The sequence below is a fragment of the Mytilus californianus genome, unplaced genomic scaffold (genome assembly GCF_021869535.1).
Source record: "Mytilus californianus isolate M0D057914Y unplaced genomic scaffold, xbMytCali1.0.p SCAF_10, whole genome shotgun sequence".
NCBI lineage: Eukaryota > Metazoa > Mollusca > Bivalvia > Mytilida > Mytilidae > Mytilus > Mytilus californianus.
Genome location: NW_026262582.1, coordinates 39,277,938 through 39,303,843, shown reverse-complemented (window position 1 = coordinate 39,303,843; position 25,906 = coordinate 39,277,938). Strand labels below are relative to the sequence as shown.

Below are 25,906 nucleotides of genomic sequence, written 5' to 3'. Positions count from 1 at the left end.
TCTGCAGGTTTAGTAAGACTAGAATTGCATAAGCCTAAAGATGTGTCAAACATGGAAGCATTTTTCCCATCATTAGGAACCATCACTGTTGAAATTCCGACAGTTCTTGAAACCGCTACCTTAGATATCAACCAACAGGGCCAGGCTATCGTAAGTTCTCAGGTTGAAAAGAAAAAGTTATCTCTAATTTCTTGTTTTATGGTAGATATATTTGGCAGAAATTTTAAAATATCTTATGGGTGCTTGATTCCAGGGAAACGATTACTTCTGTCCTTTGTTGAAAAGAAGATGCTTGCCACTTGCAACCTAGATGGATCAGAAGCTAAATCAATTGAATTAGAATATGAACCCCATAGTTTAACTTTGTATGACAAAATTCTAGCTCTTGTTACATCATGGGAGGGATGTTTTATTCAAACCCTGAATTTGACATCACTTAAACCCGAAAAAAAGATTTTTATAGGGAAAAACTGTGGAGGCATCACCTGTTCTGAGGGTAAAATATGGTTAAGTGTTGAAATAGACTGTTTAATAATGACTAATCTCAATGGCGATATTTTGAAAAAGATAAATACAAAAGCAAACCCTTGCGATATTTCTATGAATACAGGTGGTGACGTTTTCTTTACCAGACGGGAAACAGGGGACTTCAAGGTTTTACGAGCAAACAGCAAGTACGTAACTAATTTCAATTGGTTGCGTCATGCAAATGGCATAGCAGTAGGTGACTCCAATTGTGTGTATGCGTCCCAATGGAAACCAAGCAACATTTATAGAATACACGAAGAACGTGATGCTGATGGTGAAGACACCGAAAATCTGTTAAATGGAAATGACGTAATCGAGAACCCGTCTACACTATCTTATGACAATGAAACAAAGCATCTTATGATAATCAATGAAAACGGCAAATCTGTTCTGATATATAAAATACATTGAGTTTGCGAACTAAATTCGTTTTTCATTTTTCTATCAATTATTGACATTTAAAAAAGGGATGTTCGTTTGTTGCCACAATTATACTTATTTAAGTGAAACAGATATGATAAATATATGAGCATTTATACCCAAATACCAAATTGTTTCTTATATAACTGCTCGTTATTAATAAATACCAACAAAGCACACATATGGCTGAAAATTACTTAATATCTTTACTTAAACAAGTTCAACAATTCTATTAATCGTCCTTATGTGGTATACTTTCTTATACTTATTCTTCCATAAATTGCATCATTTTCTTCATTTAAAGAGTCATAAAAAAACTATTTAACTCCATAAACCGATATAAATAGGAAGAAATATTCTTTATACGTTTAAGTTGATTTAGGTTGGTATTCATGTTGGCTCAAGCTCCTGTTAACGTTGACAATTTAAAGGAAACCATTTAACAAAATCTGATTGAGTAGTCTTGAATGTGCCGAGACCATTTTACGCAAATTTGATTACAATTTAAATGCTTTCATAAAGTCCAAATATTCATTGGAACCACGTGATTATTAGAGTGTCCAATTTTTCTCTCTCAGAAAAGTTAAAAGATAACAAGAGGTAACCAAAAACCGTTTATCAAAGAAAGACAGACAATGTCATAATCAAAAGATAAAGGAAAACAAAAACACACAGTAGTAAAAATAAATCAGTAGTCGTAAAACTACAACTTGATAAATTTCAATGCAAAACACCACCGTAGGCCGAGAGTAGTTTAGAAGATCCTCGGAGATTAGTAATTCCTGCATCCCACATTTGTAACTTCCGAAGCAAGGTTGTCGGCTCTCCGGACTTCCCTTAGTCCTGCGTTAAATTGATTCCCGAGTTAATGAGCCTCGGTCCTTGCTTGAAAGTTGCCACATCTGTTGTAAAATTTTGTTATGTTCGGTTCTGTTTTAAAGGTATTATACATTAATGGATTGGTAACGTCTACCGTTTTTTTTAAACATACATGTTGTTGATCAACTAACTGCACAAAATTAGAAGACACTGTTTATATCAACTAAAAGAGGCTGGACTCGAAAAGGAAACATTTAGAAGGAAACTTCAGAATATAACTAGCATGCCACATTGTTTACTCTATCTTCTGAATTATTCAGCTTCATACACATAGTTAGCACTGTTGCAATGCCGTGGGATAAAAACTCTTTGTTACGCATTATTTGCCATTCCCAGCTACGAGGTATAAATCTGTCAGTGAGGCTTTAAAATTGATGACCATTCACTGAAACGATAATATAAGAAGGGTATACTAGTGAAAGGAGGGTCTAAATGTGCTCGATACAACATAATGATAGGTTAGTTAGCAACAACAGTTGGTTGAATACCGACTAATAAATGATTTAATACAAACTAAAAAAAAAAAAAAAAAAAAGCTTAATTAAAAGTTTCAATCAGAATAAATTATTATTCTTAGCATAACATCTTGTGTCATATATTTCTACATATTCTGGACGAGAACTTTTTAATATATTTCAAGTTGGTCCATTGGATATAGAAAGGTCATTTTGACTGTTTCTGGACAATAAGGGTATTGTGAATAATATGAGAAATTTATAATTACCGAATCAGACAATGCACCCGTCAAATAGTTTTGTGGTGTTTTTTAGAAAACCGAGCGCTCTATTTACACGGGGCGAGGTCATTTTTTTCTGACTGTTTATGACGTCTTAATTGTGAATCAATCGGATTATCATATTATAGTCGCGCAACTAGGATTTTTTTTAATCAATTGTAGTTTGTTTTGAACTAGCTTTCTGTGACTGCCAGGTATGAGTTCGATACTTTGTGTCTTTATAAACATAAGAAGATGTGGTATGATTGCCAATGAGACAACTCTCATCCAGCCAAAATGACGTAGAAATAATCAACTATTGGTCTCCGTTCGTTTTTCAACTATAAGCAAAACCCAAACATGCGAGGCATATGCTATAAATGGCTCCAAATGTAAAATGTATAACAATTCTAACGAAAACTAACGGACTGATTTTAGTGCAAAAAACTAAACGGAAAAAAAATCTAATCATTTTGTTTGAGTTGATCTAATGAGTCAAACATTGTTTTAACTCCTTAGTATAGTTTGTTCTTATTGTGAACAAAAAACAGCATGATGGTGAGAAAGTGCCAGGGATTAATTACAGGTTTGAAGGAATATATCGGCAATCTTTAAGAAGAGTGCATAAAATTAGAATGGAAATGGGGAATGTGTCAAAGAGACAACAAACCGACCATAGAGCAGACAACAACCGAAGGCTCCCAATGGGTCTTCAATGCAGCGAGAAACTCCCGCAACCGGAGGCGTCCTCCAGCTGGACCCTAAACAAATATGTATACTAGTTCAGTGAAAATGGACGTCATACTAAACTCCGAAATATACACAAGAAACTAAAATTAAAAATCATACAAGACTATCAAAGGTCAGAGGCTCCTGACTTGAGACAGGCGCAAAAAATGCGGCGGGTAAAACATGTTTTTTGAGATCTCAACCCTCCCCTATACCTCTAGCCAATGTAGAAAAAACAAACACACACCAATACGCACAGTAAAACTCAGTTTAAGAGAAGTCCGAGTCCAATGTCAGAATAGGTAACGAAAGAAAATGAACAAAATGACAATAATACAAAAATTAACAAAAGACTACCAGCAGTTACTGACATGCCAGCTCCAGACCTCAATTAAACTGATCGAAAGATGCTGTCTTCATCATATGAATACTAAGCACAATCCCTCATGTTAGGGGTTTTGTATTATACCATCATAAAATATATGAGAAGAACATAACCCGTGTCATGCCAACAACTGGTTTTAGAATAAATGTGTTTAATTCCGTTGCAAAGACCCTATAAGTGAATCAATATTAAAGCCAAAATATGCAATCTTTAATGACCTGACAACAGTTTCGAAACTAAATCCCTTCTTAATAAGTTTGTTTAAAGGTTTTGTTAGCTTTTGAGGTGAATACTGACATTTTTGTGTTTTGTAAAGAATATTACCATAAAAGATTGGATGTGAAATACCTGAACGTATAAGATGTCTGCATGTTGAGTAATATTTACGAATGATGTCCTTGTACCGATGATACAATTTAGTAAATGTTTTGACTAGTTTGTGATATCGAAAACCCTGTAATAATTTTTCAGTAATACATAAATTTCTCTCGCTAAAAACTAAGACGTTGTTACATACACGAGCTAATCGTACAAGTTGAGATATATAAACACCATAAAATGGTGACAAGCGAACGTCACCATCTAAAAACGGATAATTAACGATAGGAAATGAAAAATCATCTCTTTTATCATAAATTTTTGTATAAACCTTCCTGTTAATGATATAGATATAAAGATTGATGAAAGGGCAGTGGTCATTAGCTTTATCAACAGGATAAATGTCTTTAGTATACATACTGAAGTCGTCATTATTGAGAGTCAATATATCATCCAAATATCTAAAAGTATTGTTAATTTTTTGTATCAGATGTTGTTTCGATGGGTCTTTGCTGATTTTAGTCATAAATTATAACTCATAACAATACAAAAACAGGTCCGCAATAAGTGGTGCACAGTTAGTCCCCCTTGGAATTCCGATAACTTGACGATATACGGAGTCTCCAAAGCAAACAAAAATGTTATCTAGTAAAAATTTAAGGGCAGATAAAGTATCAACGCATGTCCAATTGACATAATTCTTTTGTTTGTTGCTGCTCAAAAATGACCTAAAAGAGTTTAAACATATGTATTCGCATTCTGACTTTTTAAATGCCCATTTAATTAGGAGTGTGAATTTTTTCTTAATAAGAATATGAGGCAAAGGGGTATATAGAGTAGAAAAATCTAAATTTTGAACAGATTTAAAATCACCAATTCATGCATGCAATTTATCAATTACTTCCAACGAGTTTTTGACACTCCAAAAGTAATTAATTCCACTATTTTCAAAGGCCTTATTTGAACAATTTATTATCAGGTTTTTGATTGTACCTAGTGTACTAGTAAGTAGAATAGGCAATTGAGTAGTGGAACAATGGCTTGAAGACGAAATAAATCTATATTTGTAAGGTGTTTTGTGTAGCTTCGGAAGCCAGTACCTAGTTGGGACTTTCATTGTATTTGGTTCTGCTTGTAAAGAAGTAGATAAAAATGTTATGTTTGTTACAGATGTCGTTTTCCGAAAATGGAGTCAGTTGGAATGTTTGTGAATTTGTGATTTCATTTTGCAAAACCTCAGTGTAAAATTTACGTCAAACAATAATGATATTATTAGAAGCTTTATCAGCCGGGACAAAAACAAATTCCTTGGCTAGTTCTTTTAGTTTATGTTTGATACGAGGAATGGGGTTTTTATGGTTGTTGTTAAGAGTAAAATATTCTTTAAAATGTTGTATACGTATATCAACTATGTTCATTACTGAATTAAAAAAAGAGTCCAAAGATTTTTTGTCAGCTTTTTCTCGTTTTATCCATTTCAAACAGTAAGTACGGAGTGAGTCGTGGATGACACTCATTCCAATTAATAATTGACGGGGGACGATATTTAGGTCCTTTACTGAGGAACGAATTTAACTCTCGGTCGCGAACGATGTTAAGGTCTCCTGTTATAACATGGGAAATGGGGCCATAAATGTTTTCGAAATTACTGCAATTACATGACGTAGGTGTATTTTCACTGATATTTACATCTTTACACACTTGGCTATAATTAAGCACATATTTTCGGGAAGGTTTCTTGTAAACATAACAAATAAGAGGGAGTTCAGTATTATCAAAATATCCAGGAATTTGTTCTTTAACAGAACGATCTTCAGGGCGATCAATTTTGGGGAACAGACTAGAATAACAATATGCTATCATAATTTGAACGATTTCATACTTAGGACTGCAATATGGAATTATGTTGCAATCCTCTAAAATTTTATTTAATCTATTTACAGGTAAATAACAGAGCTTGGTTAACAGATAATGTCTGCCGTTGTTTTTTGAAATAGAAATAAGGTCCAAAATATTTGTATAGTTGGTCCGAAATTTTCTTTGATTGCGATTTTTTCTACGCCCATGAGAACGGTTTTTACGAACAGTTTTAGAAACTATATCCAAAATGTTAATAGAATCGGTTCTTGATATATTACCAATTCCTATGATATTATCATTAAGACCGAGAGGGTAGACTGTCTGTATTTATTTAATCCAATTTAATTCAATTATTTTCCGTGATCGTACAAACTTTGAATGAGATTCACCAGGCTGCTTATTCACTACTTCTAAAGGTTGAACTGTTAAATATTTGATAGGATGATTGTGCTTCTTACTGTGTTGATAAATGATACTTTTGAATTCATTGGGTCTTTTAAAACGATACAGGTGGTCTTGTGTGCGTTTTGATAAATATCGTCCAGTTTCACCTACGTACTGAATATCGCATCCCGGTTTGTTTCATGTGAGTAAATAGATAATGCTGTTTGTTTTTCATTTGATATCAGTTTCAAAATTTAAAGAAAATGTGCGACCATTAAACGTGGTCTGTTGTGTTTTTTTATTTTTAGCCATGGCGTTTTCAGTTTATTTTCTATCTATGAGTTTGACTGCCCCTCTTGTATTTTTCGCCCCTCTTCTCTTACACATTTTAGTACACAATCCTATTTACTATAATAATCATTGACTAAGTAAATTTCCAAACTTATTGAATGAGTTTTACTGGGCATCTAATTTTTTTTATTATTTTAATATCTGGAGTAAATAAACGGTTTAAGGATAACTATATTATAGATCTTATGATGTTGAACATGTTTTACTAGCTACAATCACTCTTTGTTTTTTATATAGTTTCGACCAAAAAAAGGTGACCATTATTTTTCAAGAACACAACTATAATAAGGAAAATTTCAGAAATTGTTGACTAATTTATAAACCTTATTTTGCCGATCATTATCCCTATTACAATTTGTTTCTTTCTATTACAGTTTCTGCAAATACCGTAAAAGGGGTAAATATTTTCTTCAAAGGATAATAACTCCTATAAACGGTCAATTGCCGGTTTCGAAAGTCATTTTTGGCAGAACATTTTTGCTTTGGAAAATTTGGTTCTATACAAAGTATAATAATTTCATCAAGAAAACAAAAACAAGGTAAACTTTTGTCTTTTAAGTGCAATAACTCATAAAAGAGCCAATTTACAAATTAGACTCATACGTAAATTATATTAAGCATATCATGTATATCGTTTTTGCAAATATGACAAAAGGGTAAAAATGATCTCTTTAATTAAATTCAATAACTCTATATATAGGAACCAATTAACGATTTCGGGTATGTTCACTTATGTGTAAGGTCTCATTAGCTTTGCACTTTATACTATTTAAGTGTTTGTCTCTCTGTAAGAGTTTTAAAGATAATAAAAAAAAGAAAAATTGCAAACATTTTTCAAATTACTCCATAGAAGATAGACCCTGACGATATATTATTTTTAAACAAGATCGCGTAAGGAACATTAAAAGAAAGTTTGGTAATATCAAGAAGAATATTTTAAAAAAAGGCGACATTTGAAAAAGTTTAAAAAGTAAAATATCAAAAATACCGAACACCGAGAAAAGTTCCTAATCAAATGGCAAAATCGAAAGCTCAAACACATCAAACGAATGGATAACATCTGTCATAATCCTGGTACAGACATTTTCTTAGGTAGACAATGGTTGATTAAACCTGGTTTAAAACGACAGACGAATGCACCACGACGACGAACGCAAGAGATGAACTAAACAATAACAATTACATGTCTCTCCAAGTAAGGAAATAGTATGACTGCTAAAGATTTGACAAATTGATAATTTATTTATTGCATCAGATCTTACTAGATGCGTTAATAGTAATTAAAAAGTTTGAACTTAAATATTAAAAGTCACATCTGCTTTTTAAGAAAATTTGCTCCATTATAGCATTGCTATATTTTGTAATTTTTACAGATTCATTGATTATATGAGTCTTAAATTCATTAGATAAATGCATGTTCTATTTTAATAGTAACGTATTCGGGTTCACTGTAAACAAAACCAATTTGAAAAGCTACATAGAATGTAAAATTGTTTTTTATCAAATTGTCAAGTACATTTTCCACATTTGTCGATGACAATACTAACAATGAAACTGCCAACAACCACTACTAGTAAAAGTACAAATACCGCACGTCCCAAGAGTCCAAAAGTCTGGTCTTTGTCTTGATCCTGATGTACTAAACATAATTATGATTCATTAGAATAATGTATAATGTATAATGATTGAAATGTATAACAAATGATAAGTATTATACAAAATAATTAAAACATCGTTCGTTGATGCTTTCGACCCGTTTATCCATGGTAGACTGGAAATTTAACGGTTCTGTAAGTGCAAAATTTTATCGAATCAAATCCTTCACATCTGGATTTAATTATAACATTTATTCAACATATTGTAAAATTGTAATTTGATATGTATTTTGTTTTTCCATTTGTAAGATTGCTTTAGAAATAAACATCAACTGATAGTCTTGTTTTGTTTAAACCTAATCGTGAGGATAGCGCCAACACCGTTAAAAAATACAATTTGCCAGCCTAGTTTGTCTAACAAATTACGTAGTTCCACGTCAGTGCAACAGCTACAAATTGCTGTTTTGTCCGACAAGTAAACGCCATTCCTAAATGAACAGTAAATTGACGACAACCTGTCTGTACGTAACATGACCATCAAATACAACGAAGCATTGTTCATAAGCGCTTCTTTTCATTATACAACACGGCTTGTGTTGGTTTTCCTATTCATCAAAAAAACAACATTGAAGCAATTTTGGCGACAGTTTTTCTTAAATCAAACTATCTGTTGGTTGATTTAAAAAATATCTGAGTTTCAAAAACATCATATACGAGTTGCAAATTTCAGACTGAGATAGATATACCCTCAAATCAAGTGGCTTTAACCAGCTAGAGTCTGCCAAATATATGATAAGTATAAGGAAATATAACGCAAATATCCTGTTACGCCGTTCCTCTATTTATATAGTTCGTTTGATTATAATCTTAATCTGTTTATGTGTTCCAGTCTAGGAGGATTAATCATCTTTAAACCTTATAAGAACTTGTAAGAACGTTAAATCATTGCATCATCGCTACTTTTCCCTTTCTTACACGTATCTCAAATTGAACATTGCAAGGTTATCCCAGTACTGGAGAACTTTCTAAGGAAAAACGTCATCTTGAACACAATTCGTGGCCAACCACAGACTTTTTACCATTTGTTAGATTGGTTTAGGAATAAAGTATCAGTACCTGATAGTCTTTCTTGCTTGAGCCTAATCGTCGGTTAAACTTAATGATCAGGCCATTACAGCAAATAACCTAACAAGAGACATACAAATAGTATGACAGACGCTCGATGTGCGGTATGGTGCTCCAGATATTTTAGAGGCATCTCTCTGATAAACCTGTCAACATCCAACAATTGAATAACAAGGAAAACAGACTTCTTTATGAATTGTCTGATATTCTATTAGAAATATAATACCACAAGATAAATCCAAGGCTGGGATGTTTGATTGCAAATGGTTTATTTCGGAATAAAACTTATTGGGGCAAATTTCCATAATCGATTCCAAACAAAGAAAATAACAAGCGCTTCATTATGAAAGTTCCAAAACGGATTTCCTTTACAGCCTGTCGGGAAATTATCTGCGGTTATGAGAAAAAAAAAGCAAGATCCAACATGATCCTGTATTCAACCTTAGGTCGGAATATGCACAAAAGATTCACCTTAGACGCATCTGAAATCGACATCCATAAATTGACAGTTGAACACCAACTTTAAGTAAAAAAACGACATATTTTGAACTAGATATAACGATGATAACTGTGGCTAAGATTGGATAAATTTGGCTCTCTATTTTAAGATGTGACGACCGACGCCAAGTGATGCTAAATGATTTTGTTTACTTAACAAACATTTTCGTGTACAATCAATAGAAAAGAAAGGATGTGGGATATCCGTCCATGAAACAACCTCAGTATATGCACAGTAAACTACACAAAAAAGAAAGAACAGCGCTTGTATTGCTGTTATTCATCTCAGTGAGGTCACAGTGACACATTTAATAATGAGAAAAAAAACTATTTTTACATCAATCATACATGATAAAAATCAAACATACCTTGTTTTGTTCAATCTCAAGACACACTTCATTCGCTGTTTCAAAACGTTGTTTGATAGTCTTTGTGCAGACGCAGCAGTCCAGCTCTAACGGATGATGAATGCAATTTTTCGAGATGTGATGATATTTCAGGCTAATTTCAACTTTGTAAAATACATGATTTCGAACGGAACTTATGTTCAACAATTGCGTTATATTTTTACCCTATAAATAAAATTCGTAGAATAAGTATATTTTCAGTTGTCAATTTTCTTTCACGAATGTATTTCATTGTTTCAACTTAAAATACGATGAGAACATTACATCAAATTGCATATTACAAAAAAAAGTTTATAAAACCTTCAAACGACAGATAGTTTCCTGTTAGGTGAAAAATTGATGCAATTTAAAGATAAACCATTCGTGAAGAAGACAATTTAATACTGTTCTTTTCATAACATATTTAGGGGAAGAATATGCTTCTAGATTTGTTTGTGTTCCTTTTTTTACCGACATACACTCTATAATTTCACATACTAATTTGTTTTAGAAACAGTGTTTCGCCATATCAAAATGATATTCTTACTCGTAGAAATAACAGTTGTTTCAAAGGGATATATTCATCCACACACACATTTTATATAAAACTGGCACTCTCAAAATTAAGTTTGGGAATAAGAGAATTATTAACACAACGGAGAATAATTCTAATGTTATAAAAAGTTATATCTGGAGAAAAAAACAACTACTGTAGTTTCAAAGATTTAAGGTAATTTGATTGTTTGTTTTCATTTTTTAGGGCTTTGTTAACCAAACATTGTAAGACTGTGAATGCATTTGTTTTTGTATAGGCATATTTTATAGTAATTGACAACATACCCCAATAGACGCTCTGCAAGCTGGAAATGGAAACACTTTTTCAAATTTCATTAAAAATAATATATGGTCGTCATCTTGCTTGAAAATAGTGTTGTTGCTGTTTGGATGATCTGAAAATATGACGTTCAATGTCATTGCAATGCTATCAACTGATATTTTAAGAGTTAACATTGGATTCCATATGTAAGTTTTCGAAAGTGTATATAAATATGTTGATAATTTCAGTTATGCCGAACTATATTTTAACTGTTTTCTGCTCTCACTTTTAGACGCAATAAATATATATGACGGTTGAGGTATGATGTGCTTACCCTGAAAGAAACATTTTTTAATATAAATTGTCTTTACTATTTATGTTTAGTTTGAGGCACAGATGTAATAAAACCATTGCATTGATGGAGCTCCGTATCCTGATTTCAGTATATTGCTAAATAATTTTAGATCCTTTTGGAAATATTTCAAGACCTCAATAGTCTGATTTAGGATTACTATAAATAATAATGGAAATCTTTTTAAAAGTATTTAATGACCTCCATAATTTGATTTCAGGAAATGCATTCTTCTATCTCAGGTTGTTATGAAATATTACAGGACATCCTGAAATATTAAAAAAAACCCTACCCAAATAATCGAATATTTTTTTTTTCTTTCAAAACATGGTCAATCCAGTTTAAGGATATCTTAAATATTTTTCAAAAACCCCACAATTATTGCTGGTTATTCAAATTTGTCGGATATCCTTACACGTGTTAAAACTACAAAAGAGGGACAAAAGATACCAGAGGGACAGTCAAACTCATAGATCGAAAACAAACTGACAACGCCATGGCCAAAAATAAAAAGACAAATAGACAAATAATAGTACAGATGACACAACATAGAAAACTAAAGACTAAGCAACACGAACCCCACCAAAAACTGGGGGTGATCGCAGGTGCTCAGGAAGGGTAAGCAGATCCTGCTCCACATGTGGCACCCGTCGTGTTGCTTTTGTTATTACAAATCCGGTAAATAGTCTAATTCGGTAAGTCACATTCTTGAAAAGTGTACCGAACCGAAGTATTCATAAGTACCGACAACCAATTCATAACATATACTTTGTTAAAATATGTTTTCTCTATTCAAATTAGATTAACATAAGCTGTATTCATCTTACAAAAATCATGCTTTTAACAATATCATTTTAATAAAGGCAATGTTTGCATCATTTTTACGGAAGGCTTAAATGTTTGACATTTGCATTTTGTATGTGCCTGTCTGAAATTAAATTCCGTTGTTGTCGTTTAGTGATGTCTAACATATTTTATTTAATTTGTTGTTCTGTATACTCAGACCGTTGGTTTTCTGGTTTGAATTATTATACATTTTGTAATGCTGGGGCTTTTTAAAGATTGCTTTACTGTACGGCCGTTCGGAGACCTATAGTTGTTTACAAAAGAGGGGCGAAAAATACCAGAGAGACAGTCACACTCATAGATCGAAAATAAACTGACAACGCCATGGCTTAAATAGAAAAAGACAAACAGACAAACAACAGTACATAGGACACAACATAGAAAACTAAAGACTAAGCAACACGAACCCTACCAACAACTAGGGGTGATCTCAGGTTACAACTTATATAAGCGGAATACTGTTTACTTAACGGATAACTGTGTTGGTTTTAACATAGCGACGTGTAGCGAAGCTATGTAAACAAATATTTGCGAAATAAAATAACGTTTTTGAAAGCCAAGTATAAAATACTATACAGTTATCTCCATAATGCCACATACTAAAATAGATTCCATTTTTGTAAATATTTTTACTTAAAAACGCGAAACTGCTACATTCTCTTTTGCATCTTACTAAAGTGACGTCATATGTATACTTCTGATGTCAAACATAAACACTAGACGTTTTATTTTTATATTTTTCGTACGCTTACATGGTTAAAATAGTGACAATTTAAGGCACAAAATAAGGTGTCCTCATGTCGCGGTAGAGACTGCGGTACGACAATAGTATTTGTCAATTTAGAGGGTATTTTTTTCATATCTAATTGAAATATTAATTGGAAAAATGACATTAAATCCGATTGAACATACAACAATTTTGCAGAGATACTTACTTTCGAAGTTTTCCACGGTCATATTTAAAACTTTCTTGTACGTATGAAAACCATGTTGGCATGTATATGGCACGTTCACGTCACCAGATTCTAATGACGTAATAGTTAAAATCGATGTACGGTTTGCCTCGTCTAACTTTTCTGAATATTTTGTATCGTTTACAGTCTTGCCATTTACCACCAATTCTCTAACGTTGTCTCCTTTACTCCAATGTCTGTGATTGTTGATTGTAGTATTATCATCCATATTACAGTGTAATTCAACATCTTTTCCAAACACTGCTGGTCTAGTGGCTAAGCTCCATGATACCGAACCTGTAATAAATGAGTAATAATAAACCACCTTTCTGTAGAGGATATTTTCATGGAATAGATATGTGCTAAACCTGTTATTTTTATTCCAATTTATTAAAATTACATCCAGGATCTTGTTGATCATGTAAACCTTGATATCTGTTTATTATGAATCATGGTGTTATGGCTGCTCTGTAAGTACTTACATGAGCAACACGACGGATACAACATATCATTGTATCTGCTCTTCCTTTCAGATTAATCCCCGTTTATAATGGGATTTGTGCTGCTCAGTCTTTAGTTTTTCTATGCTGTTTTTTGTATGCTGTTTTTTGTATGCTATTATCTTTTATTCGTTTTGCTATCTTGAAATGGCATTTCAGTTTGTTTTCGGCTTTCTGCAGAATATTACTGTGATATCTTTCGCCTCTGTTTTTGCACGTGAAGTTGCAGTGCCATTGATATTTTCCTCGTATCTATTATTATTTGTCAATGTATAATACAGAGATTTGCCGTAAAATAGCACGTACAAATTTAGAAAATTTAAAGTGAACGAAGGTATAAGTTAATATGATGTGTTGTCGCATAAAATGTTGTCATTACTCACCATTTGATAATTCTATATGAAGCAGTTACAATAGACATATCTGTTTAAATAGAAATTGGCAATACAGTAGTCGTTAAACAATTATCCAATATAAGACATATAGTGTTAGCATAATTTATATTACACTCCATCAAAGACTTAATGTCATTTAATTGTATATGACACATTTTAGGGATACCCTTTAGTTATATCTCATGGAATAACTTTGTACACATATTTCTTCAATCATTAAGAATAAACCGTGTTTTTTTTTAAATGGATAAGAAGATTTTCTAAATATATATCTATAAATATTTAGACTGTTACATGTAGAAATATATGTTTGGATCGAGTATCTGCAAAATGCCTTCCTAAATTATGTTTATTTATTAAAATAGATCCATTTTAATTTTTGTTTATAATTCTTTTGGCTTTTCAGTTTTATAGCCTTTTTTATATTTGTTTAAAGGAGTAAAACCTTTGTCCTGTTTGTTGCTTATCAGCTTTTTTTTGCTATTGTTTTGTTCGACTTTCTTGTTACGCTCCAAACATGACTAGAGTAATAATATGATCCTGTATCAGTAAGCTAGCAGAGATGGTGTATAGGGAATTAGTAAGCAATAGTAGTTTTATTATTTTTATTTTATACAAAATCCTTATACCTGAATCAAGACAAATACTGTAGCTCAACCTTCGTGATATGGCAACGTTTTGAGAGCATCTTGCAGTGTTTTTAAACTGATTGAAAAATTAAGAATATAAGACTTTATTTACTTTCATTTATGAAATTAATCAAAATTAATGATGTTAAAAAAGATGCTAATATTCAAGTAAACATAAAACACAAGATATTGTGACAAAATGATAACAGATGCAAACTGCAATATATGGGCCAACACTTCACAATTGACATTGTATCGAAGTTGAATGCATAAAGTTGAAGATAATGCATATGTTAGGGATTTTCTAGTTGAGGTGTGTTATACGACAAGTAAAATTATGCATTATCTGACTTATCTACTATAATCTACTATAAAAATATATGTACATGTATTTGTCAAAGATTTGCTTTAAATTGTTTCCATTTTACCGATCAAGAAAAAAATGAGATACTCTTTTCTATTGATATTAGCAGAAGTCCATTACTAGACGAAGTTTGCAAGCTGTGCTATATAGTAAGGCGATCACGGTGTCCCCATAATCAGTGGAAAGCGTCATATGTGGTCCTCCTAAATCTCGTTTTACAACTATGGAATCATGGGTAGAAATATTATCATCAAACAGATAGCTGTTAATTAGTCTCTTTGAGTGTTGTTTAATTATCAGATTGTTGAAAATGAAGTGAGCCGACATAGTGCGGTGGATTTTTATTGTCAGTTATTTGACTTCGTTTTCAACATTTAAAATGATATAAAATTTTATAAAAGAATTCATCTCTACAATTTTTCATCGCGCAATGGCAAACTATAAAATCATATAAAATCTGCCTTGTCATGCGTGTAGGACTAAAAATGTATCGTCTATTTTGAAGATATAGTTGTTTTTTGTCAAAATATAAGTCATAATTGCCTATTTAAAAAAAAAAATAAAACGTTGTGTTGACGAACTATCATGTATCGGTTATTTACGGCACCAGGGAAGCTATATACGGTGACGAATAAGCAAAAGATAGGATTTTCTTCGCTTCTGTCGAAATACATTTGTCTAAAAGAGGGACGAAAGATACCAGAGGGAATGTCAAACTCATAGATTGAAAATAAACTGACAACGCCATGGCTAAAAATAAAAAGACAAACAGACAAAGAATAGTACAGAAGACACAACATAGAAAACTAAAGACTAAGCAACACGAACCCCACCCAAAACTGGGGGTGATCTCAGGTGCTCCGGAAGGGTAAGCAGATCCTGCTCCACATGTGGCACCCGTCGTGATGCTAATGTTATTACAAATCCGGTAAATAGTCTAATTCGGTAGGTCACATTCGTGAAAAGGGAAGGGTATTGTAGTTACGACATAAGGAACATATCCGATATCATCTGTGAAACGGTTATTCCATAACGGTCAACAAACTCGTGATGGCGTCCGTAAAATTTACGAAGGGATGATTTCAACTTCACCATTTGGAACTCTTGGTTTAATAGCTTCCTTGTGAGCAGCAATCCTCTATCAAGGAAATCAGAATAGGAAATACAAGTCCGGGAATATCGTATCAATTGGGAGATATATACTCCGTATGCAGGCGCTGCTGGAATGTTGGTACATAGAAATGGAAAATTCACAATTGGGAAGCTGAAATTATCTCTTTTGTCGTAAAGTTTTGTTTTCAACCAACCCTCATTGTCAATTTCATTTGTCTAAAATAAGCGAACATTTGTTGCTTCAGATGACTTCGAAACTATTTCGACCTGAATAAGCGATGTACTGAGTTTAAAGTCCCTCCTCTGACCTGACATGGCTGCCGAGTACTAATTTATACATCCTACACTTGTAAGAAAGGGTCTTACCGTTGGAACCGGATAATTCAAGGGAGTATACCTAGTTTCTTTACCCAACTCATCCCTTGAGATTGGTTTAGTATTCGAACAAATTAAATCAAATTGTCGACACAGCTAGTTTTTTGAAAATAAGTCTTCATCGTATTTCAGTATGAAGTATACTTGCATAAAGCATAAATATGTATTACTCATTGTTTACAAAGATCGTGATCACAACTTTTCCTACAATTTAGAGTGCATTTCTTTCTTACACAAACGATGCAGACGGCTAAGCGCGCACATGTTTTGATCATTTGTTTCTAACATACGTTTACAAAGTTTACATAAACTTTGACAAACTATGCACTCGCTAAAAATGCGTCTACACAGTTTGTCGTTCATCGTTTGTTAGTACAAACGCTACATTTGTTTCTAACTTCAAGTAATACCGTCAAGATCTCAGTAACGCAGGATTTAAGATAGCAGTCGAAATTGAAGAAGGAGTATCAAGAAGTGAGCTTTTTTATTCCGTCTGATAATTTTTCTATGGTTATAATTGTAGATTTTAAAATTTGATAAATAATACAAACATTTTTTATTCCTTTAAATTACGCATCATAATGATTTATGACACTGATATAATATGGCATCTGCTATTCATTAACACATCGATGGTCAAACAATATTTTCAACTGTGTGCTAATTAAGTTGTAGGGTGTTTCGCTCATATCCCGTTTCAATCACAGTTGGAAGTACGGGGACAACGTGATCGCCTTACTATATAGCGGGTTACACACTTCGTCTAGTAATGGACTTCTGATATTAGGAATAACCACGACAAATGGCTCAATGATGAGGTTAAATAAAACTCACTTATCGTGATATAAACTTTAACGGCTTTGATAATTACTGTCCAGTTAAATCTAATGTTAAAGGTAAGATAACAAAAGTACCGAACTCCGAGCCGTTCAGAATAATTATTACGTCTCTTATTTGGCAATACCATTTTTATCCTCAAATTTTATTTATAAGATATCATGTTTAACTTCCTCCCTAAAATAAATTACGTTGATGATCAGGAAATGAGAAAAATTGTTTATTCGATAGTGTAAAAGAAAACGTATATATCATTTAAAAAATCTCGAACGAACAAAGCACAAAACATAATGCGTATGTTACAGCAAATGATTTCCAACACAGTGTGAAGTAACATAAGATATGGTACAACGAATATATGAGTGCCAATGAGACAACTCTCCATCCAAGTCGCAATATGTAATGGTAACACACTATAGGTCAAAGTACGGCCTACAACACGGAGGCTAAGCTCACACCGAAAAAGCAAGCTATAAAGGGCCCCAAAAAACAATAGACAGTTTTTTCAGGATTTTTGTTATTAATCCTGCATATATAGGTTAAACACTTGTTAAAAGGGTAATGAAAATTTTTACATTATTAGATTATCTTAAACAGTCACTGATAATGTTTCTTTATTGTACCGATAAATTAAAAACTAAAATTCAGAATATTTGAATCTTAAAATAAATGACGTAAATTTTTAGCATTTCAATCTATAAAACTGATAATTTTTTTATCAACAACACATGATAAATTCAAATGAATTAAATGTTTTGAAAAATGTAGCTTGCATATTAATCATGAAAAATAATGAAATAAAACTGGTCATTATTTTATGTCTTATCTACATCACATGATCTATTATAAAGCTACTCATAACCAACGACTTACCGCTTTTAAACTTGCCAACCGGTTTGTATCTTTATTTTCAAACACCATTCTGCTATCTTCTTTTCTTGCTTGTTGGGATTCTCTCTGGCTGCATTTAAAAACGATAAAATACTTGATGTTTATCTGATAGAGCTATTTTTTTTTATCTAAAATTACATACTTATATAACTTGATATAAGGAGATGTGGTATGAGTGCCAATGATACAACTCTCCATATATAACTTATTCATATCAAAAGGAGAGTAAATAACACAGTTAAATATTTTAACATAAGCTGAATCTTTTATTAACTATTTTCATGAAGTTCATAAGTTATAATGATATATGATAAGTATATTATTATTTTACTTTCTTTAAGAGGAAATTATTTCTATTAAATTCATAAATCGGTAAAACGTGACTTTAAATGAGTGTATATATACCTATATTAAATACCCAGAATGATCTAATCTTTAGTTTTTCGAATTATAGGATTGTTTACCTATTGTACATGATACCTAGATAAAACGTATTATGTTACATAACAATGATATACTATTATCGTCGCCAGTTTTAAAGTGTTTAAATGCAAAGTTAATTGACTAATATACAATAAATAATTGATTAAATTTATATACATTGTTCTGCAACGGACATATGATGATTAGCTTACATTATGCATTGTCGGTACTTTTAATATAAAACCACACACATAATAAAAATACTGTTTGTTTTATTTGACAAACAGTGAAGTAATTGTGTATCACTACGTCATCCTGCAATTATGTCCAGTGATTTCGAAATATATTTACTTTTGCTGGTTATTTGTGAAAATTTTATATAACAATGTCTGATACATATACATTTTATACAAAAAACGCTTTTTCTATAAGAAGTTAAGATGAATATCATCTTTCAAAAAAAATTGATTAACACAAACTTTAAAATACAGTGGAGGTTTATATCGTAACATGCAATTTTTCATATGACAAAGGAGTAGGTTCAGTTAGATCCCTTTTTGGCCCCCAAATATAGCAGTTTCATAAAATTGTTAAAGTGTAAACTTTTAGCTATTTAATGGAAAGAAGAATACTTCTGTTGCATAAATATGGGCTGTTTTTGACAATACAATGCACATGTATCGGGTACTAGCATCATTAAGTCATGCTAAATTACTGAAATCTATACAATTTTAGTATTTGAGTTAATTGTTAGACGGTTTTCGTCTTAAATGGAAGTGGCCGAATTTGTGTTCATTCTTAATATTTAAATGTAATTTGTATTTCATGATAATACATAACATATATAAAGGTTGTGGATGAACACGGATGCGGTCATTTTCATTTTTGACAAAAACCATCTGAAAAGTGACATATTATACCATATTTGATAGTTTTTTAATATTTAAGCTTGAATTTGAGCGTCTTTAATGACTAAATCAGCTCAAATCTTTCACATCAATTAATTGAATCTACATAAGTAGACACTTAAGTGTTTGAAAAGTGTCCAAAATCTTATATCAGATGAACCTGAAATTTGAGGCCAAAATCGGCCCTTACTGGACCTCCTCCTTTCATATAAAACTAAGCTTTCTGAAACCTATCGTTGATAAAATAAAAAAAAAGATTTAATATAATTGCCAATGAGACAACTCTCCATCAGAAACCAAAATATATAAAAGTTAATAACAATTCGTCACTGACGGCCTTGTGTCATGTCATGTATGGTTGTTAATATACTTGATACCTTTGCAATTAATTTGATAAAACTCAAGAAATCCCCCCAAAATACACTCTGCGATAACAAAGAGTTAATAAGCATGAAAAAATCTAAATTTATAATTATTCCATAGAACCAATATGGTGAACAGGCAGAAGATTTTATTAAGAAGAAAAAACTGTTGTCTTTAGATGACATAATAGTAGTATATAAAAAGCACAAATTACATGGAAGAGAAAATTATTTAACATGATAATTTCGAACAATTCATATTGCAATATAGTTATTAATTGACGTATTTTCACTATCCACTTGAATACAATTATAATTGTTTTCAGTTGTTTTAATCCCACATAACGTCAAAAATCATGAAGCTAATTACATCAATAATATGTTTGATTGTATGGTTTGGAACTACCGGTAAGTCATATTATATTACAAATAGGTAAACATGTTGTTTTTCTTATCCATTGCTTTAAGTTACAATTCTTTATGTTAATTTGTCAAATCGTCTTCACGTGGTCGACAGGGGTTTACAATATATTCCAAAATGAAAGGCTATTAACTCCATAGAAATGAAACAGAATATTTGTGATTTTTTTACTGTCATTTATTAAATACGCAAATTTCGTTTACAAAATTTTGAATTTTTGAAATACTAAGGCTTTTCTACCTCAGGAATAGATTACCTTAGCTGTATTTGTCAAAACTTTTAGGAATTTTGGTCTTCAATGCTCTTCAACTTCGTACTTTATATGTGTTGTGTTTAACCCAGCTAGAGGTTTCAAAAAAATACATTACCGGAGTTTTTTTCACATTTTGATAATATTGACAGATTGTATATCTTTTACTTTGAATTTTTTTTTTTGAGTTGCAAATTTTTAATGTTTATATTCCATTTCTACTGTTATATAAATATATATGCGTATATATATGCAGATGTAGGAGATACTGTTACATTATCTTGTCCTAAGAAGTCCCAAAATTCTGTAACATGGTACGGCCCTCCATAATATATGCCCTACATAATAGACGGGAAAATAAACCCTGAACTTATCGACAAAACATCGCAATGGTTGGGAATCATAGTAACGGAGAATATAATCTAGAAATCATCAAGGTGTCGTACTCAAACCAAGGGAAATACAGATGTAGACTATTAAACAACAATGGACCAGTAGAATATGAGATATCCCTAATTGTAGAAGGTACATAAAGGCAACAGTAGTATACCGGTGTATAAAAGTTATAAATAGAATATGACGATAACGACCTTATAATAGTAAATTCAGTATATCTTAGCGCAGTTTAGATACCTTATAATAGTAAATTCAGAATATTTTAGCGCAGTTTAGATACCTTATAATAGTAAATTCAGAATATCTTAGCGCAGTTAGATACCTTATAATAGTAAATTCAGTACATCTTAGCGCAGTTTAGATACCTTATAATAGTAAATTCAGTATATCTTAGCGCAGTTTAGCTACTTATTCTAATTTATTTTTCGACGTGATATACATATTATTTTTTTCTTGACATTGAAACCTACGTCTTTTTCCCTATGAAATATAAAATGGAACGTGTTATAGATAAGATACCATAGTTTAATTAGGTGCAGATGTTGATGGCTTAAGAATGAATATTTACACAATGTATTATTTATTTCAGTCGTGCCACTGTCAAGTGTACAGTCGTGCATGTCTTCCGTTTTGATAAAATTCAATTTACAATAAAACAAAATTATTAAATAAACAATTACAGGCTTTCCCGTTACAATCGATTTAATTATTCGGATGTTTTGTTATTTAGTTTGATAGAGGTATCGACATATATTGTTTTTGCCATTGTACGAATTTAACACCAAACAAAAGTACATAAAACCTAATTTTATCAAGAATATATATAATTCCTCATTTCGTGAAAGCAAAATTATCGCAATTATACAAAAATTCAAATTAATGCCACCTTATGTAATAATGCTGTATTTTTATTGGATGAGAGAAATGGTATTTATTCCCACTTTCTATGTATTCCATTAGGGAATTCCATGTGCCGGGGTATTTGCTAGCAAAACCCAATGAATGATTTCTATTCTAGTAGAAAAATGTTATGATTATTCTTTATATATAAACTGCAACAACTGTTCCTAATGTAATATTTAGAATAAAAACCATCATTATTCAATTTGAAGCGACTTACGTGATAAATCCTCGAACCTGTACTTTTAATAACGTCATAAATAAAACTCAACGGAACGTCATAAATAAGGAGATTTACGGTGAGCTGTGACTGTACATCAGAAATGATTATACAGCTTATACCATTGACTGCACGAATAAAACGGTTGCGATATATACAAAACATATATATTCAATCAGAAACTCCATACAATACCTGATTACAATAAAGTTTCTGAGGTCAATATGGATTCATTGAACATTTGGTGGAATTAAACAATTATATGATGATTTCAAGGGGTATTTGCTAAAAAATACCGGTATGTTTGGGAAATACCCCTTGTAAGCATGATATATTTGTATAATCTTTTTCTTCATTTTATAGTTTTAATAATCAAACTATTAGATAATGCACCGTTCAATCGATACGGTTCATTAGACGACGTTGTCAACACGTAATGGCGGCCATTGTTTGACGTTGGATTTGGCATTTCATGCTGTAAAGATGCATTTATGACATTCTTGGATGCTAAAACTTAATGCCACACAACATAAAAGGTAAAGGATTATTTCAGTTATACCGAGTTAATTATTTTCAAATAAGTGGAATCCCAAAAAATGATTTAAACGGCAAAAATAAAGTGTAAAATTATATGAAACATGAAAATTGAAATCCCATTTTTCATCATTTCCTTTTCATATATTGAATACACTATTTACACCAACCACTAGTGAATTATATTCGGATTTCGGTCTTAGGTATCCGTCCTTGTCTCCGGGAATATTATACCCACACAAGTTGTCAACATCCGTTTTCAAACTGTTCAAAGTGTTCTTCACAATCTCCCTGGAAAATATTCACGCTATCACTTCGTGCTCAGATAATAGAACATTGTAAACCTCTAACAGCAAATGCGGACCAAAATTAATCAAATTTGAAAGCACGGATGATCACGTGTAATGCCGACTGTAAGTTCTCTAAAAAGGGGGTAATTTCTCCCCCAAATACACATGAATTTTGCTGACCGTCTCAAATTCAACTCAAAAGTCCATTATCAAATCAGAGGCGTCCCATTTCATATACACCAAAATTTAATATTTAAAAAAACTTTCATTACTATATTAACATATAATACAAATGGAAATCAATCACAAGCACTTGTTTCTGTCAATGGGGTGTTCACTATCCATACTCGTAATTTTTATTTTTATGTGGGTGGGTGGGTAGAAGGAATTTAAGGGGACATTATATTCATCTTCTTATTTTACTATTATGGCTTATTAATTTTTTTCAATCTGTACACAATTGTTCTTTCCTTTTTATTGGACAGAATATTCATGTTCATCCTGTGTCAGCACTCTTGTCAGAGCAATGTTTATTTTATGTTCGGTTATCACCATGATTACATAGACATGTACCAGATCTTTCCCATAAAAAAATTAATTAAGATAGCCATCCTCTAAATCATAACTCTAAAATTATAAAAGAAATTTACACATTGAAATTAACCAATCACCCACCCATTTGAAAAGCTTGTACACATGCTGCTTTGCATTACATGAATCCCCAGAAACTAATTAATTTACAATTTCTTTATACATGTTATATCTGACATGTTATATTCTTCCAATGATTATATAAACAATCTACTTAGAAATGATAATCCATTAACAATATTCCAGGATTTAAATTAAAATAAAACTGGGTTTTGAGTGCCCCCAAAATGTATAAAATTTCAGCTTGCATTGTACAATAGACATGTTATGATGTTTATGCAAACTATTAAATATAAAAATGTTATCAAAAGGTTTGGTATAACATAAATTTGCTCCTTGTTAAACCTAAAAATTATTTTTCAAGACTTTTGAAATGTTTTCTTTGTCTGAAACTTTTATGTACATGTATTGAGCAAAAATGCTGGGGACATAATTTATCTATAATACTTAAATAAATACATGTATTTTCTTGGTAATTTATTTGGCAAATTTGTATTCATGTGTTGATAATAACAATGCAAAGTTTAATTTTGCTTTGAATAATTTGGTAAATAAACATTAATAGTAATTGTATGTAAATTTGCTTTATATTTACAGGATGGAGAAAGATGTTCACTATGGATCAAAAATTCAAAACAGAGGACTTTTTTATTCAAACAAAAATACTTGTACATGTATGATATTCTGTACATACAACAAGAAAACAGTAATCAAACGGAATGTCCAGTGATGTTGAAAGCAAAATTATTTTTGTTAACAGAAAACAATAGGACTACAATATATTAAGGGTAAGTTATCCAAAATTGTCTGTTTAGGGTTACAAAAGTAGGTTATTGACAATGTGCTATGATTTCAATCCCCCAAATATGAAACAAAAACATAATATACATGGTATTTAAACTGTTTTCATAAGGAAACAGACTGAAAATATTCTGCATTTAACAGTTAGACATGAAAGTTGCCAATGTAATAAATTGGGATTGGAACTTAAAATTTATAGGATATAGGCCAAGGAATCATTCGGACTTTAAGGCCAAATGGTATACTTTTAATAGTTTAAAGATTTTATTCTATTATCTATGCTGTGTAAATGTCAATATCGTTTCATTTGGATTTAAAACCTAATTTCAAGAATGAATGGTACAGTAATTTAAAATGAATTTAAATGATTAAAAACAATACAAGGGAAGTAACTCTTACAAGATGTGCATTATATCCTAATGAAGTGTTTTAATGTATTTGTCCATATTTTCAGATAAGAGAATGACTTAAGCAGACTGTATTGGGGTCATAGATGGCTATAACAATGAAATACAATATATTATAATTATCATTCTTCATTACGTCTTGATTGAATTAACAAACTTTAATTTAATAACAAAATATTTTCTTTTTTCAGTACACAACACATCGTGTCAGAAGAATAATTTTACTGGAGAAAAAAAAATTTAATACCTGGAATCAGCAATTTACAAAATGTATACAAAATTTATTAAGAGAGATATATTCATGTACAGAATGGTAACCCCACCAAATAACTCAGGTGGTTCAAGTGATTATTAGCAGACATTTTTGTTGAACTAATGCAGGATTAAACAAATGAAGCTTTAGCAGACTATGGGCTCCAAAGTGTAGTAAAAAGAGGATTTTTAAATATGACAGACTCATAAACATTAAAATGTGCATAAGTGAAATGTTACAATATTTAGAAAAAATTCAGATTATTGACTCAGTTGTTTTCATGAAATTTTTTATCAAAGCAATATCACTGTTATATAATAAATAAGATTCCATATGTTTTATTTTACCGGTATACTTTTGACAACCGAATATATCTTCCCTCAGCTCTGGCCTCAAGTGTTTCCCTTTTATTTTGTATGAGTGTAATTTACAGAAAGCTCATTTTGCTTTTGGCGAATTCAAGTTTTGCCTTTCCAGAATTATTGGACTTTATTAATGGAAAATTAGACATTTGCCCATATGTTGTAGAAGAAATCAATTTTGCTTTAATACTTTTTCAAGAAATTGTATCATAAGGCTAGATTTGATCAAATAATCTCACTTTTGAATATTTATCACATATCACATACTTAAATAATCTAGTATGCTTAGATTGATTTCCTTCACTTTTGTCCTGTTGTTGAGATTGAGTGAAATAATTTAATTATTTTATTCCTATCAATTTGGGGTTGCGTGGGGATCTGTGTCCCATTGGGAATGGCATTTAACACTGCATAACTATATCCTATCACAAGTTATGATACAGCCAACCATATAACATACTATGTTACATAGTCCCTGCCACT

General features: G+C 31.4%; 2 long non-coding RNA genes across 3 annotated transcripts; one reads left to right on the top strand and one right to left on the bottom strand.

Annotated features, from left to right (window-relative positions):
- Nucleotides 1-1,079: 1,079 nt before the first annotated feature.
- LOC127718088 (uncharacterized) lies at nt 1,080-18,311 on the bottom strand. Of its 2 annotated transcripts, XR_007989558.1 has the most exons (7): nt 18,228-18,311; nt 14,025-14,064; nt 13,124-13,438; nt 11,014-11,123; nt 10,156-10,359; nt 8,117-8,208; nt 1,080-2,212 (listed from the first exon to the last, which is right to left on the bottom strand). It is a non-coding gene; the product is annotated as an uncharacterized LOC127718088 (long non-coding RNA). The 2 variants fall into 2 exon arrangements; XR_007989557.1 differs by lacking the exon at nt 1,080-2,212 and having other exon boundaries at nt 5,263-8,208.
- Nucleotides 18,312-22,685: 4,374 nt separating this feature from the next.
- On the top strand, nt 22,686-25,395 carry LOC127718083 (uncharacterized). The gene is made up of 3 exons (XR_007989552.1): nt 22,686-23,072; nt 24,198-24,388; nt 25,000-25,395. It is a non-coding gene; the product is annotated as an uncharacterized LOC127718083 (long non-coding RNA).
- Nucleotides 25,396-25,906: the final 511 nt, after the last annotated feature.